Raw genomic sequence first — 13,774 nt, forward strand, 5'->3', positions numbered from 1 at the left:
AATTTATCATAATTAGTTTTATTTTTTTATTCTATAATTCAGTTTTTTATACTTTCCCTTTCATATCTAATGTGATTTAGTTTTCTTTCCACACCAAGTAGATACCTATCGATGGATGTACTGTTTGATATTCTCTCATGAAAATCTGTCAGAAACCTGCCCTCTCCTGGGAGAGACAGGACATAGAGCACAAGGGGCCACGACGACCTTAAATTCATGCCCCAAGCGATTAATGAGGTTGGAACTAGCAGAAAATTTAAAGCTTGTTTTTCAGAAAATTACTTCTCCATAGTCAGCCACTGTGACTTTTCAGACCCCACTAACAAACCCACTATCTCTCTCTGCAGAAGCCTGGACTCAAGGTCAACAGATATGGTTCTTGCCTGGGAACAAGCATTCCTTATTCGAGAGCACAAGCCCAGACCCCACCTAGTTTACACCCGCTCTGGGAGCATGCCCACAGCTGCTCCCCTTGTCCTCAATGAACCTCCTGACATCAGGAGCTGAATGTTGCTTTCTTCTGATGTTAAGTCTCCACCCCAAAGTGAACATGGGATGCATGTTACATATATGTTTACTCAGTTTGCATATTCCACATTTTTCCATGAATAGGCATAAGTTCCCCACATCTTTCATGCATGTGCATGCTCCCTCAGCTTAAAACATCCCCACCTTGTTTTTCAGGGAGTAATGGCTTTGGGAATGATTCCCTGTGATCTCCTTATTTGCTGCCAATAAAGATTCCCTTGTGTGACCACTCCCCCTGGCATAGTTTCTACCCGTAACTCCCCGGGGAGGGAACTCACCGTAGTTGGGTTACAATCTCATACACTTTCCTCAGTGACTTGAGACAGCACAGGGCTCCCAACATCAGGGGGTTCCCTGCCTGGCCCCTCTTGCACATCCCGTGACTCTGTTTTATTCAGTTCGCTCCCTGAGGCAAGGGAGAGACAGGGCAGATGGCTGGGCTCTTCCTTCACACCTGGCTTCCTGCCCCTCTCTGCATCAGCGAGGCAGTTCATTTCAGGGTCTCTGAACATCACTGATACCATCTAAAGTAATCTTATTTTCAGATTGGGACAAATTGCTTCTTATGGATGACTTATCTTAACAACTGTATTTAAGTGACTTATTTCAGCAGCTTTTGACAGCAATCGTGACACAGGAATTCTACTCAGAGGCCAGAGTTGACCGTGTGTGTGTGTGTGTGTGTGTGTGTGTGTGTGTGTGTGTAGCCTGGAGGGCTCTGAGGACATTTCAGAGGGTCAGGCTGTTACATCTTAGGTGTGGATGTCAGTCATTAAATTGCAGCAGGCTCTCTGTTCTTACTAAGTCTTCTCATTACACTCCCAACTATGGCTTCACTGTTAGACCATCATCTTTACAATTGCAACATCTGATTCATTAGTTCTTTCCATCAGGTCTCACCGTGAAAGAATATGAAATATCAGCAAGTGGATAATAAAATAAATATTTGAGATAATTTCTTAAGGAGGCCCACAAAAACGAAAACTTCTTGAGAGCTAGATTAGATACGATATAAATATGGTGCATTTTCTTCAGAAAGACAAGCTAAATCTTGGTATTCTCGCTGATGTTGAAGCTAGTGAAATAACCAATGATCTAATTACATACATAAACACACACCCACGTGTGCTGTTCAACTTCCAGCATGTCATGATAATCAAAGTCCCAGAAATGCTATTGAATTAATAACAGGAAGTCCCTGAGTCCTAAGGACTTGTTGAAAATCGAAGGCAAATTGATAAGAATGGTGACAAGGACAAGCAGATGGGGCACATATAAAATGGAGAAGCACTGATGTTGTGGGACATACTTTTTACGTTAGTTAAATTGAGAGGATTTTCAGTTTAAAATTTCTTTTCTGGGGCTTCACTGGTGGTTTCTCACAAAACTCTGAAGAATACGACGTTAAAGATAAATTGACGACAGATTCCTGATTCGCCAAGAGAGTGCACTGGGACCGAAAGGGCGAAACGAAAGAGGGGGATGCCAGAGGGATCCTGAATTCCCCTGGCACATTTGTCACCACCGCTCCTCCAGTGCTTGTCACACACGGACGACAGTGTGCTCCCAGTCCTTCCACTGCACCTCCCAGCTGTACCTACATATGCTTGCAACACAACTTCACACCCCCCTGGTGACCAGCAGTCCCAGCACAGTCCCAGGCAAAGTGGGACGGTTGGTCCTGTGTGTACATGTGCAAGCAAAGAACACCTTTTTCGAAGTCTAGCTAAATTAAAAGTCCTCCTTCCTTTCGACCTCCCGGCATTGTAGTTCGGCAGAGTGAATATACCCATGGGCACAGGCGGGGGCAACACTAGTCCCTTAAAGCGGTTGAAGTATTGAATGGCTATGAATTGGTTGCTCAATACTGAGAAACACATTTTTTAAATACCCAAAGGGGTGAAAAGGATTAAGCAGCACAAAGTCCCAGTTACAAAATAAGTAAGTCACGGAGATGAAAAGTACACCACGGGGAATATCATCAGTAAAATGGTAATACACTTGTTATGGCGAACCTTTCATAAAGTATATAATTGTCCTATCACTGTGTTGTACATCTGAAACCAATTTATTATGTCAACTCTACCTCCATTAAAAATTTTTAAAAATCTTGAAAGAACCCTCAAATGCATATCTCAGCCTAAAACCCTTCCGTGCACTCCACCCCTGCATACCCAAGAGCCTACTGGGTAGCCCCACCTGGTTATCACATAGGCTTCTTGGACTCATCTGGCCCCAAACAGGACCAACTAGTCTTGTGAATGACACCACCCTTTATCCAGTTTGCATTCCCTTCATGATTTCTTTTATTCTCTTACCCAATCCAGCATATCACCAGTTTCTAGGCGATTCTACACTAATGCCCAACTTTCCCTACCTACCCCCATTGCTGTGCTTTCCAGAGTCCTCAGCCTTCCTCGTGACCTGCCACCTGGCCTCCTGCTTCAGCTGATGTCAATCAGAGCTCTTCCACACCCTTATCTTCAGACAGGTGGCTTCATCTTCCTTTTCTTCTCACGTATTGAACACATTCCTCTTGCTTTTCAAATCTAGCTTGGATCAGACCTCTGGGGATTGTCTGTGAACATGTGGCCGGGTCCCCGTCACCCCAGGGTGTATGACTGCTCGGCCCCCACACGCCCCTAGGAGAATGCAAGTCCCTTGGAGGCAGGGACAATGTGCCATCTGTCGCTGGTGTCCAATGCTGAGGACCATCGCCCAGAACAGACACACTACAGCTAGGACTCAAGCTGGCTGGGCTAGGAGGACGTGGTAGGGCCTCGCTGGGGAAGGGGCTGAGTCAGCAGACTGCACAGAGCCTCCCAGGCCCTACCATCTTGCCAGTTTTCCTACTTAGCATCTATTCCATCTCAAACCCATGCTAATTGTTCAAGAATACACTTTTTCAGGGGCACCTGGGCGGCTTAGTCAGTGAAGTGTCAAGACTCTTGATTTTAGTTCAGGTCATGATCTCACGGGTCCTGGGACTAAGCCCCAAATTGGGCTCTGTGTTCAGGAGGGAGTCTGCTTGAGATTCTCTCCCTCTGCTCCACCGCCCGGTGCATAGGCTGTCTTTCTCCCCCCACCGCCATCTCTCTCTAAAATAAATAAATAAATCTTAAAAAAAATTCACTTTTTCAGAAAAAAAGAAAATGTGAAGTACCTGGCCATTCTAAATTCACTTAAGTCACAACTAAGAAGTCAAGATTCAACCTGGAAGAATAGAAAAGTTTTTGGTACTTTATTCTTCAAGAAACTGAATCTAAATGGGCTTATGCTAAGACTATAGAAATATAATTTCCACTCACCCATTTCTCTCCAGATTTACAGAGTATGTAGACTTTGTTTCCACATAGACCTGGAAAGACAGCATTAAAGGGATCCCCTGCCCAACGCGGCTCCGCCACCCCCTACAGGGAAGAGCCACCACCCTGCACTAGGCCAGCTTGTCATCGCCGGAGCCAGCAGCAGCCACACAAAGATGGAAGTTCAAAGCCCCGTAAGAATGTCTTCTCACGGCCTGACACAAAGCAAAAGGTAACTGATCAAAGAGGACTTGAACACTAGCAAAAAGGGAGATGGTATTTTGGAATTAAAGATGCAATCAACACGACAACAAACTACCTTTATTCTGTCCTGAGATATTTCAGAAGATTCTCCTAAAATGTTCTTTGGCTGTTTTGCCAGAAGGGAAATTAGGAAAAGGACTACTCCACAGTATATTTTTACATCAATTAGCAACAAAGAGGGTCCCAAATCCATTTGACAAGCCAACAAATTGAGACTCTCAGAAGCTGGGAAATTCTGGTCATCAACTCTGAATAGATTTCATGGCTAACTTTCAGGTAGACGGTTGGGGGCACAGAATGGAAAAACAACACAGGGCACGGAGCCCCCTCACCTTAAAACACACCTAAGAAAAGAGGCAGCTAATCTCTATCTGTCTCTCCAGCTGAACTGGCAACACAAAGTATGACTCATTTTATAGATTATTACCTCCGGCTCAACAGACTGTACCGTGGGCCAAGGAAGTGACAAAGTGAATTGTGATCACTTGTAAATCATCTCATTTTCTCTTTGGGAAGGAAAACCATCAACATGCAATTGGTGTCAGGTATTAGAAGACTAACAATGAACTGCTTATCTCCTGACCCTTAATGCAACACATCCTTCTCATTAGCTCCTACCATACTGTTATTGGTTAAAACAAACGTTCAAAGTATTAATTGCACCCTTATGGAAGGACGTTATGCCAAGTGCCAAAAACCAGCACAGCAGGGCACCTGTCTTTTGAAAAGCACATGATCTGCACTTTATAAAAAAGGTTTCTAAAGATTGGAGAAATTCATTCAGAAAATCCACCTTAAAATGCGAAGTCAGTATGCACCAGGGAAGATGTTATTCGGGAACTAAAAGCAAAGGACAAGATGTGATAAAGACTATGAAAATACCAAGAAATTTATATTAATCATGCAATTGGAATACGTGGGTTAAAATACTTGATCCTGACCAAAGAGATAAGGACCAAGGATGAAATACTGACTCACTGCAAAATCCTTTTTCTTTTTTCTCTTTGCTTGCAAATCATAACACTAGTAATACTAGTAATAATTAGTAACCCTGCCTGGGCACAGTCCTTAGAAAGTTTTAGGTTCTGCATAAACACAACATAGGGAGGTTAGTAACTGTATCACTTTGGATAGAACTTAAAGTAGAGCTATGTTCTTATAAACACATGAGCTGAGAGCTGAGGAGGTATTTAACTTATTTAAAAGTCAGTATGACAGAAGGATCATGAAACTAAGTCAACACTCTGATGGCAGTGGCCCTGGAAGTCGGGGTGGAAAGGATCTGGAGCCCCCTGCTAGCCAGCCCTTACTCCAAGGGTAGCTAGATCCGGGGAGGACGCTGGACTGGCAAGGTAAGGTAGCGGAGCTAATCACTGTGCTCAGGCAGGAGCTGTTCACTGCCTGCTACGAAGGAAATTTAATACCTTAGTAACTGTGACAGCTTCCCCAGTGTGCACTGGGTGAATAAATTCGTTCTAAGGGTGGTCACAGGCACAAACGTTCAACTAAAGACAGATCTGCATTTGAAGTCAGTTTCCACTACACCCGCTCACTGTTTACCCCAAGCAGGACAATTACTCTCATTTTTCAGAAGATTTTTGTGAGCTCTGTAAACATCAGTGTGATAATCCTTGATTCTCAGGGTTCATGGGAGAATGAAGTCCTGTTCCAGATGTATCTAGCAGAGAACAAAACGAAAATGACAGCCCCCATTTTTAGTTGGGACTGTGAGAAAGTGACCCCACACCTTTTAGTACAGTGGTGTGTCTCTCACGGTCCGAGGTGTGAAACGTGCTGTCTGAGGAGATGAGGAGGAAGTTTGGAATCTCTATTTCTCATCCTCAACCAAGTGTTTTTATCTCTTTCCTCATCTTACTTCCATATCTCCTTTGAATTAGGTCTAACTCGGGGTACTTTAGTATTTAGGGAGAGCTTTGGAGTCAAGAAACAGGTTTAGGAAGGGAACAGGAGTAAATGGGGACTCTTGACAACTAACAAATGATTGAGACATTTCAGTATACCCAGAAAAGCATCAAGGAAGAAACCGGGAGTCAAGGAAGGAAAATTAAATAATGCATTTAAAATTCTCATCTATTTGAACACAGTAAGTATAAAGAAAATAAAAGCTAGGGTAGCCCACACAGTTAAGAAAACCTGCCTTATACACTAGGTGTGCTCATCAATTTCTTGCCTCTCAGCTTCTGATCTGCTTGACGTCACCTGCTTTGTGAGAATGGCGCTGAACGTGGTAAATATTTCTCTTTGCCTGAGCAGTGTGATGTTAGGAATTGTCAGTGAAGGTACTGGAAGGATCCTGGAGGAGGAAGGAGCTTCCCTTCCTATCGTCTCTGCAGACTGGGAGCTTGCAGCAGCCAACAGCACGTGATGCCTCTCCACTGGCAGCTTCGTCAAAGCTTGTCATTTCCCCATTAACAGATTTTATGCCATCTCAGGCAGCTTTGTGCTCTGCAAGGCATAGCGCCTCCTCAGTTTCAGCACAACACAGCATCACCGCGGATTTGCCCATGTTCCCATGAACCATGGCTGCACCGTATACATAGACATCATCCTGGGAGCGGAGCCTCCCCCATCCCACCATTTGTTTGTTCTTTGGGTAGGTGTGACTCAGCCCGACAGGCAGTAACTTCTCCCTGCCTCTGTGGTTCCTGTATTCTTGTACCCGAGTACACAGTGCCCTATTTTCCTAATTCCTCATATACTGAATATGATTGTATATCAAACTTTCTCTTTTCAAATTACTCCGTGGTTTCTGCCTCTTGAGTGGACTTTGACTGATACCGTAGAGATTAAAACTGAAATAGCTAACATTAGAAAGGAATCTGGCGGCTAAGACAATAAATCTGGGATGTAGATAAATGGTTGCAGGGTAATATAAAAGTGAGACCCAGTGAGGAATTCTTTTTTTTTTCTTTCATATACAAGGGGAGAGTTAGCAAACATAATACTGAAATTAATTTAGAGAGTTATGAATATTTCTTAGAAATTTATGGGAATTCCTGCGTAATGATTACTATTCAGTGGTCTGTAAAGCAATCTGAAGTGAGAGTCCACTATGCTTTCTGTTGCTAAATCTGCATATCATTAGAACTACATGATGAAAATATTATTTAATGTAGATGCATATTCTTTTCCTAGTGCTAAAGTTCACTCTTTTTTTAACAAGATAATTTAGGCAATAGATAACAAAAAAAAAAATCAATCAATCAAGTATCTGTAAATTGTCCTATAAACCTAAATCAAAAGAAGGAAGATTTAATTTGGAAAATCTGGCTTAGTCTCAGAAACTGACCAGATGATCCTAAAATTCATATGGATATTCAAAGAATCTAGAATAACCAAAACAATCTTGAAAAACAAGGTAAAACAAAAAAGGAGGGACTCACACCTCCCTATTCCAATATTTCTGCAAAGCTATGGTAATAAAGATTAAGTGATATGAGCATAAAAATAGACATATTGATAAATAGATAGAATTCAGAGCCCAGAAATAAAGTTCACATCACAGTCCATTGATTTTTGACAAGGGTGCCAAAACAATGCAGTGGAGAATGAATGGGGTTTTCAAAAAATGGTGCTGAGACCATTGGGTATCCACCATGAAAAGAATGAAGTGGACCCCTTCCACACATCATATAAAAATCAATCTAAATATCAGTCTAAGTATAAAAATAAATCTATACAACTCTTCCAGAAAAATATAGGAGTAAATCCTTATGACCTTGGATTAAGGCAAGTCTTCATAGACATGACATCAAAAGCATAGTCAACAAAGAAAAAAATTGGACCTCATCAAAATTAAATACTTTGTTTTTCCAAGAACGTCATCAAAAAAGTGCGAAGACAACTCATAAAATTGTGGAACATATTTGCAATCATTTGATATATAAAAGACTTCTGTTTATAATATATAAAGATCTCTCACAATTTAATGATAAAAAGGGAAATTACTCAATTAAAAAATGAGCCAGAAGTCTAAATAGAGACTGCTCCAAAGAAGATGTACACCTGGCTAAGAAACACATGAAAAGTTGCTCAAAATCATTAGCCATTAAGGAAATGCAAATCAAAGCCCACAATTATATCAGTTCAAATTCACTAGAATAACTATATTAAAAAACATCTTTAATAAGAAGTATTGGTGAAAATGCAGAGAAATTGGAACACTAATATACAGCTGGTAGAAATGTAAAATGGTAGAACCATTTTGGAAAACACTCTAGGAACTCCTGAAAACATGGCCATATTATCCAGCAAATCACTCTTAGTTATATACTCAAAAAACGTCAACACAAGAACTTGTACACAAACGTTTATACCATTATTCATAATTGCAAAAGTGAAAACAACCCGAATGTCCATCAACAGATGAGTAAAGGTGGTATATGCCCATAAATTTGAACAGTATTCAGAAATAAAAGAAATGAACTACCGATTCATTCTGTAACATGAATGAACCTTGAAAACAATATTTAATAAAAGAAGCTACCCACCCAAGACCACGTTTTGTGTGATCGCACTTATATGAAATGTCCAGAAGAGGCCGATCCATCATGACAGAAAGGAGGGCAGTGTTTGCCTAGGCTTGAAGGGGTTGAGGGAACATGGAGAGTGATAGAAAATGGGTACAAGTCTTCTTTTTGACTTGATGAAAATGTAAAAACTGATTGTGGTGATGGTTGCATAACTCTGGGACTATATTAAAAACCACTGAATTATACACTTTAAATAGGTGAATTTTGTGGTATGAATTATATTTCAGTAGCTATTTTAAAGCAAATACAGCTCAGGACTGGGGAACAGAGTATAATAGAGGATATTGAAATTCAAATGGACTGCAATTTCGACTTCCACGTTACTTATATTGAAAGCCATCCACATTAAATAAATTTGAGAATGAAAAAAAAATGGAATGGAAAACATCTGCATTAATTCAGTTTGAAGATGAATAAAGGAGAGGGGCCAGAAAACTGAAAATGTTTCTTGGTTTTCCAAAGGAAGAATGAGAAAGAACTCAATCTTCAGATGAGTGAGATTCACCCTCTACCTGGAGTTCCCTTTCCTCCCTACTTCCCTTGAAAGACTCTTACTGAGCGTCCCAAGATCCCATTGAGATATCACCTCCTCTTCCTTAACATGTCCTCAACCATAGAGCTTCCTGTGCTACTGACTCTATCAGTATATACATAATTATATATATTGATTATATACGGATACAATATAGCCAATATTGGTATCAGGTCAGTCTCCATATTTTTCATAGTTTATGCATCCACACCCATTTGATTACTGGCATTCATTGCCTGAAGAAGAGGACCCCTGGGGGGAGGGCAGCAACAGAAGTGCCTCAGATAAATCAAGGAGAGATCTGTGATTGCCTTTTGGGACAAAGGGAGGGAACTATCTCATAAGTCAATTCATATCTCCTTCCACTCTCAAAAATGTTCTAATTTAGAGGGTTAATTAGTCACCTTAACCATACCATGATCCACACCAACACGGGTTAGCAAAAGCAGGATAGAAGTCATACTGTGGTGTGTTTAGGCACTGAGAGCATGTGAGCCATAACCCTTGGTTCCCTACTGTGCACATACAGCACAGAGGGGATGCAAAAGTTCCCACATTGTGGTGTGGAAGCACATAGGAGACTGCTGATCCCTACATCACAGGGAACAGGGACCACAAAGCAGCAGCTCCCTGATGGATGGCCCCATTCCAAAGGCCGATGGAGTCTAGCTGGGTTCACACAATCAACAAAAGCCTAGATGGTTGCTTAGCCATCAGCAGTTGTATGGAACCTATCACGTTTCTGAAAGACTCAACCACAAATCAGTCCATCCATGGACACTTTGACAAAGAACAAAGTAAGGACATCGTCAGGTCCCAAAGACCTAGCATATACCTCTGCTGGAGATCAGCCCAAACAGCAGCAAGCCAGACATGCCTCCTGCCACTGTCAGGACGTCACACTAGTGCCTTCCTTCTCTTCCTTCACCTCCCTTCCTCACTGCCTCCCTTCCTTCCCTTCCTTCACCTCCCTTCCTCCCTCCCTCTCTTGCTTCCCTTCCTTCCCCTCTTTTCCTTCCTTTCCTTCCTTTTTTTCCCCCCAGTGCCCACAAGTTGGGAAAGGAAAAGGAGGGTAAAGGAGAGAAACCCCAAAAGGTGGAGAATGTACTCAAGAGACTAAATTTGCCTGAAACATAATAGTTTCCACTAAGAGAGACTAACAGTTAATTTTCGGGTTTACACCTAATAATATCACCCAGACCACTCTCAGTACATGTCATCGCAGGGAATCGGAGGTTCAAAGGATGGCGAGGCCATAAGTAGAAAACAGTTTATTTTGAGGTTTAGGAAGTGTCTCATTCATCTTTCGTTTCTAGTGCCTGGGTCCTAGGCGCCACTGTAGACACTAGGGTGTACTGGTGAACAAGGGAGTCTATTTGCACTCTAACTAAGTAGGAATACTCAATAAAGATTTATTAAAGGTAAACGAGCAAATCTTCTTGGGCACAATTCTATTTTGCTGTTCTAAACATATTCCCTGTATGTCCCGTGTTTTCACTATTGGTCAATGCCATATTATGGTAAAGTAGGGCGATCATGTGAGGTACTGATATAGGGAGATTTGTCTTCCTCCCAAGAGGTTGCCAACAGTGGGGGATGTAGGAGCACGGCCTACTCGCAGAATGGGAAGGAAATGCAGCAACGTCTAGCTCACTGCCAAAGACTGAAGTCAGATATATAGGATTATAAGCTTACCCAAACCCCTATTAGAGTCAGATTTTAACCCCAAGGACAGGAGAGATGAAATTGGTTTTATTATTCCTACCTTTCAAATGTACAGGAGGAGAAATGGAAAGAAAGAAGGTTCGTGTTCAGGGAACAGAGGGTGTGGAAGGTCAACTATTACTCATCATGGGTCTCTGCCCACCATACCCACATGCCTGCAGTACCTCAGGTCAACCAGATGTTATGCCCTTCACTGCCGAGGCTATCCAAAGCCTTCTGCACTATTGCACAAAGAAATCAATGCTCAGGGGAAGGACAAAAGGCAAAAGAGACATAAATGAAATAGAAAGGGGTAGAGAAAGAGAGGTTAGAAAGCATAGAGAGGTTAGAAAGCATTGGGCTGACAATATATAAAGATGTTTAGAATGACACACTATTATTTTCATTACCATCCAATGATACCGAAAGGCAGACAGCTGTGGAGGAATGACCCACATCCTTGGTTCAATGGGAGTAGAGTTTAATATAGACTAGTCCTTTGAGGGAAACAGTGTCACTATCTGTGGTCTTAAAAACTGTTTTACGACTGGTCACTGTTTTAAAACTGCCTTCAAAAGAGTGAGACAGGAGTCCGTCCTGTTGATTCCTTCCAGATAATCTTGGACCACTTAAGGAATAAGCCATGATGAGGAAGAAGATGCAAGAGAGAAAAGAGAGAAAAGGGAGAGGAGGAGTAGGGGGAAAGAATAGGAGAGGGAAGGAATATTGACAGAGGCCATTGACAAGGTACAGCCATGGAGATGTGTGCCATTTAGGATGAAAAAACCAACACACACGCACTTGTCAGTGTCTTCAAATAAATACCGTGATAAGAAATTTGGCCAAAATATTGAAAAAAATGATGATGTTTATGGGTTTTGTATAGCAGGTTATGAAAAGCTGTGTTTGGAACATGAAGAAAGTTTGGGCAAATAAATACCAACTGGTATCACAAAGAGTTATTTCAGGAGCTCACCAATCAGTTCAATTTTTTTCCTGCTTGACCTAATTTTTTTTTAATACTGAAGGATACATAGAACTCTGATTTATGATAGATTCTTCATCTCCAATAATTTGTGCAGAATATTTTTATTTCCATTCTCCCCAACTCCCACAAATGCTATCTTGACAAATGGATAAGCGGAGGACAATTATCCATTTCCATTTTATTACTTTTAGCAAACTCTGTGTTCCTGAAAAGAGAAGGCTAAGATGGTAAGAATAATTCCTTTATATCTGGGGAAACAGTGAAGAAATGTGATGTAAGCATTTGTCTGACTATTAATGTACCATTCAATGTAGGGGAGCCCGGGTGACTCAGGTAGTTAAGCGACTGACTTGATTTCAACTCAGGTCATGATCTCAGGGTCGTGAGATCGAGCCTCATGTTGGGCTCTGCACTGGGCATGGAGCCTGCTTAAGATTCTCTCTCCCTCTCCCTCTGCCCCTACCACCCCCCACTCATTCTCTCTCTCTTAAAAAAAAAAAAAATCAATGTAGATCAATGACCAACACAAGTAAACTATTGAACATTCAATGACGTATTACAGAAAAATTAAATGATAGTTATATGTAATGGTATTTATAATAATATATAATATTTATATATGGAAAGAGTAAGTTGTATCAGAGTGTGCAATATGATGACCAGTATGGTATGCACTGTTAATGTTACAGAGCTATCGGACACAGCTGAATTTTTTACTATGTAAATGTTGCCTGTTGATGTGTCCAAAGAGTATGTAGATGTTGACTGTACTATTCTTTCCAATTGTCTATAACTTTGACCATGTTCAAAATTTAAAAAATAAAAAAAATAATTGAAAGATTTGGGAGGGGAGAACCTATTCATTCACATTCTTTAAACAAAAAATTCCAAATATTCTAAAATGTACCTATTTTACTTTCTATAAAGAAATATTTAAAAAGAAAATGTAAAAATACCATAAAGGTGTGAATGTTATGTGATCATATGAATTGCTTTGCAGTGTTTATGTAAAATGAATAGATTTGATTGTGAAAAAAAATAATTTTAAGTACTTCAATATATACCACCTATATGACATATCTACCTGAAAATAGTATAATTCTGTTTATGCCAGTGGCCAAGCCAATCATCAAGTTCCCCTCAGTTTTAGAAGGCTCATTCTTGACTAGATGCCCTCACCTCCCTCTTCTTAGAGCATTTATCTTAGAAGATTTGCAATAGTAAATTCTTCTTCTGCTCCTTTGACATGTAAATCATTTTAAAGGTCTCTTCTCAGTTTTTCAGCTTAGGAATGTCTTTCTCAAGAACCTGGGAGACTTTCCTTTGAAATGCAATCATCAAGAAAGATAGGGCCTCTGTGGGAAAGCAAGATCCTCACCTCCTTGGGCACCAATTAGCAGGCACAGATGGCCTCACCACAGGGCAATACTGGGCAAAGGCAGGAATGCTGCCTTGTGCTGGACACTCCCAATGACCAACCTCCCCCCTGGAACCCTCTAATACTTTTGTTGCCTTCCCCAGGGCTTAAAACTTCCCCAGGGCTTAAAACAGCAGAGGGGAGCTCAAGCTCTCTCCCTTTTGCAGTAGTCTTGAATGAAGTCTTCTTTGCCCATTTAGCTTTGTCTGATACAAATTGCTTTGACACAAGACTGGATCACATAAAATAAATGAGAAAGATCAAGCAAACTTTTTTTTTTTTGGTCAACTTTTCCAATAGGAACTCAAGAAAACACATTTCTGGAAATATTCATCATATTCATAATATGGATATTTCTAGAAAGTCATACAAACCTCAACATTAGGATAAAACAAATAGCCTGTTGCCACATAATTATTTGTTGCTTTATCGATATTTAATTTTATTAAAAGGGTGAAACAGAAACATTCACCAAACTGAAAG

The 13,774-nt window shown here is 40.9% G+C and overlaps 1 protein-coding gene across 1 annotated transcript in view; it reads right to left on the reverse strand.

Moving 5' to 3' along the window:
* CSMD1 (CUB and Sushi multiple domains 1) overlaps positions 1 to 13,774 on the reverse strand; it is a 1,986,149-nt gene that overhangs the window by 1,449,231 nt on the left and 523,144 nt on the right. The window lies entirely within an intron of this gene.

Source organism: Ailuropoda melanoleuca, chromosome 18 (assembly GCF_002007445.2).
Source record: "Ailuropoda melanoleuca isolate Jingjing chromosome 18, ASM200744v2, whole genome shotgun sequence".
NCBI lineage: Eukaryota > Metazoa > Chordata > Mammalia > Carnivora > Ursidae > Ailuropoda > Ailuropoda melanoleuca.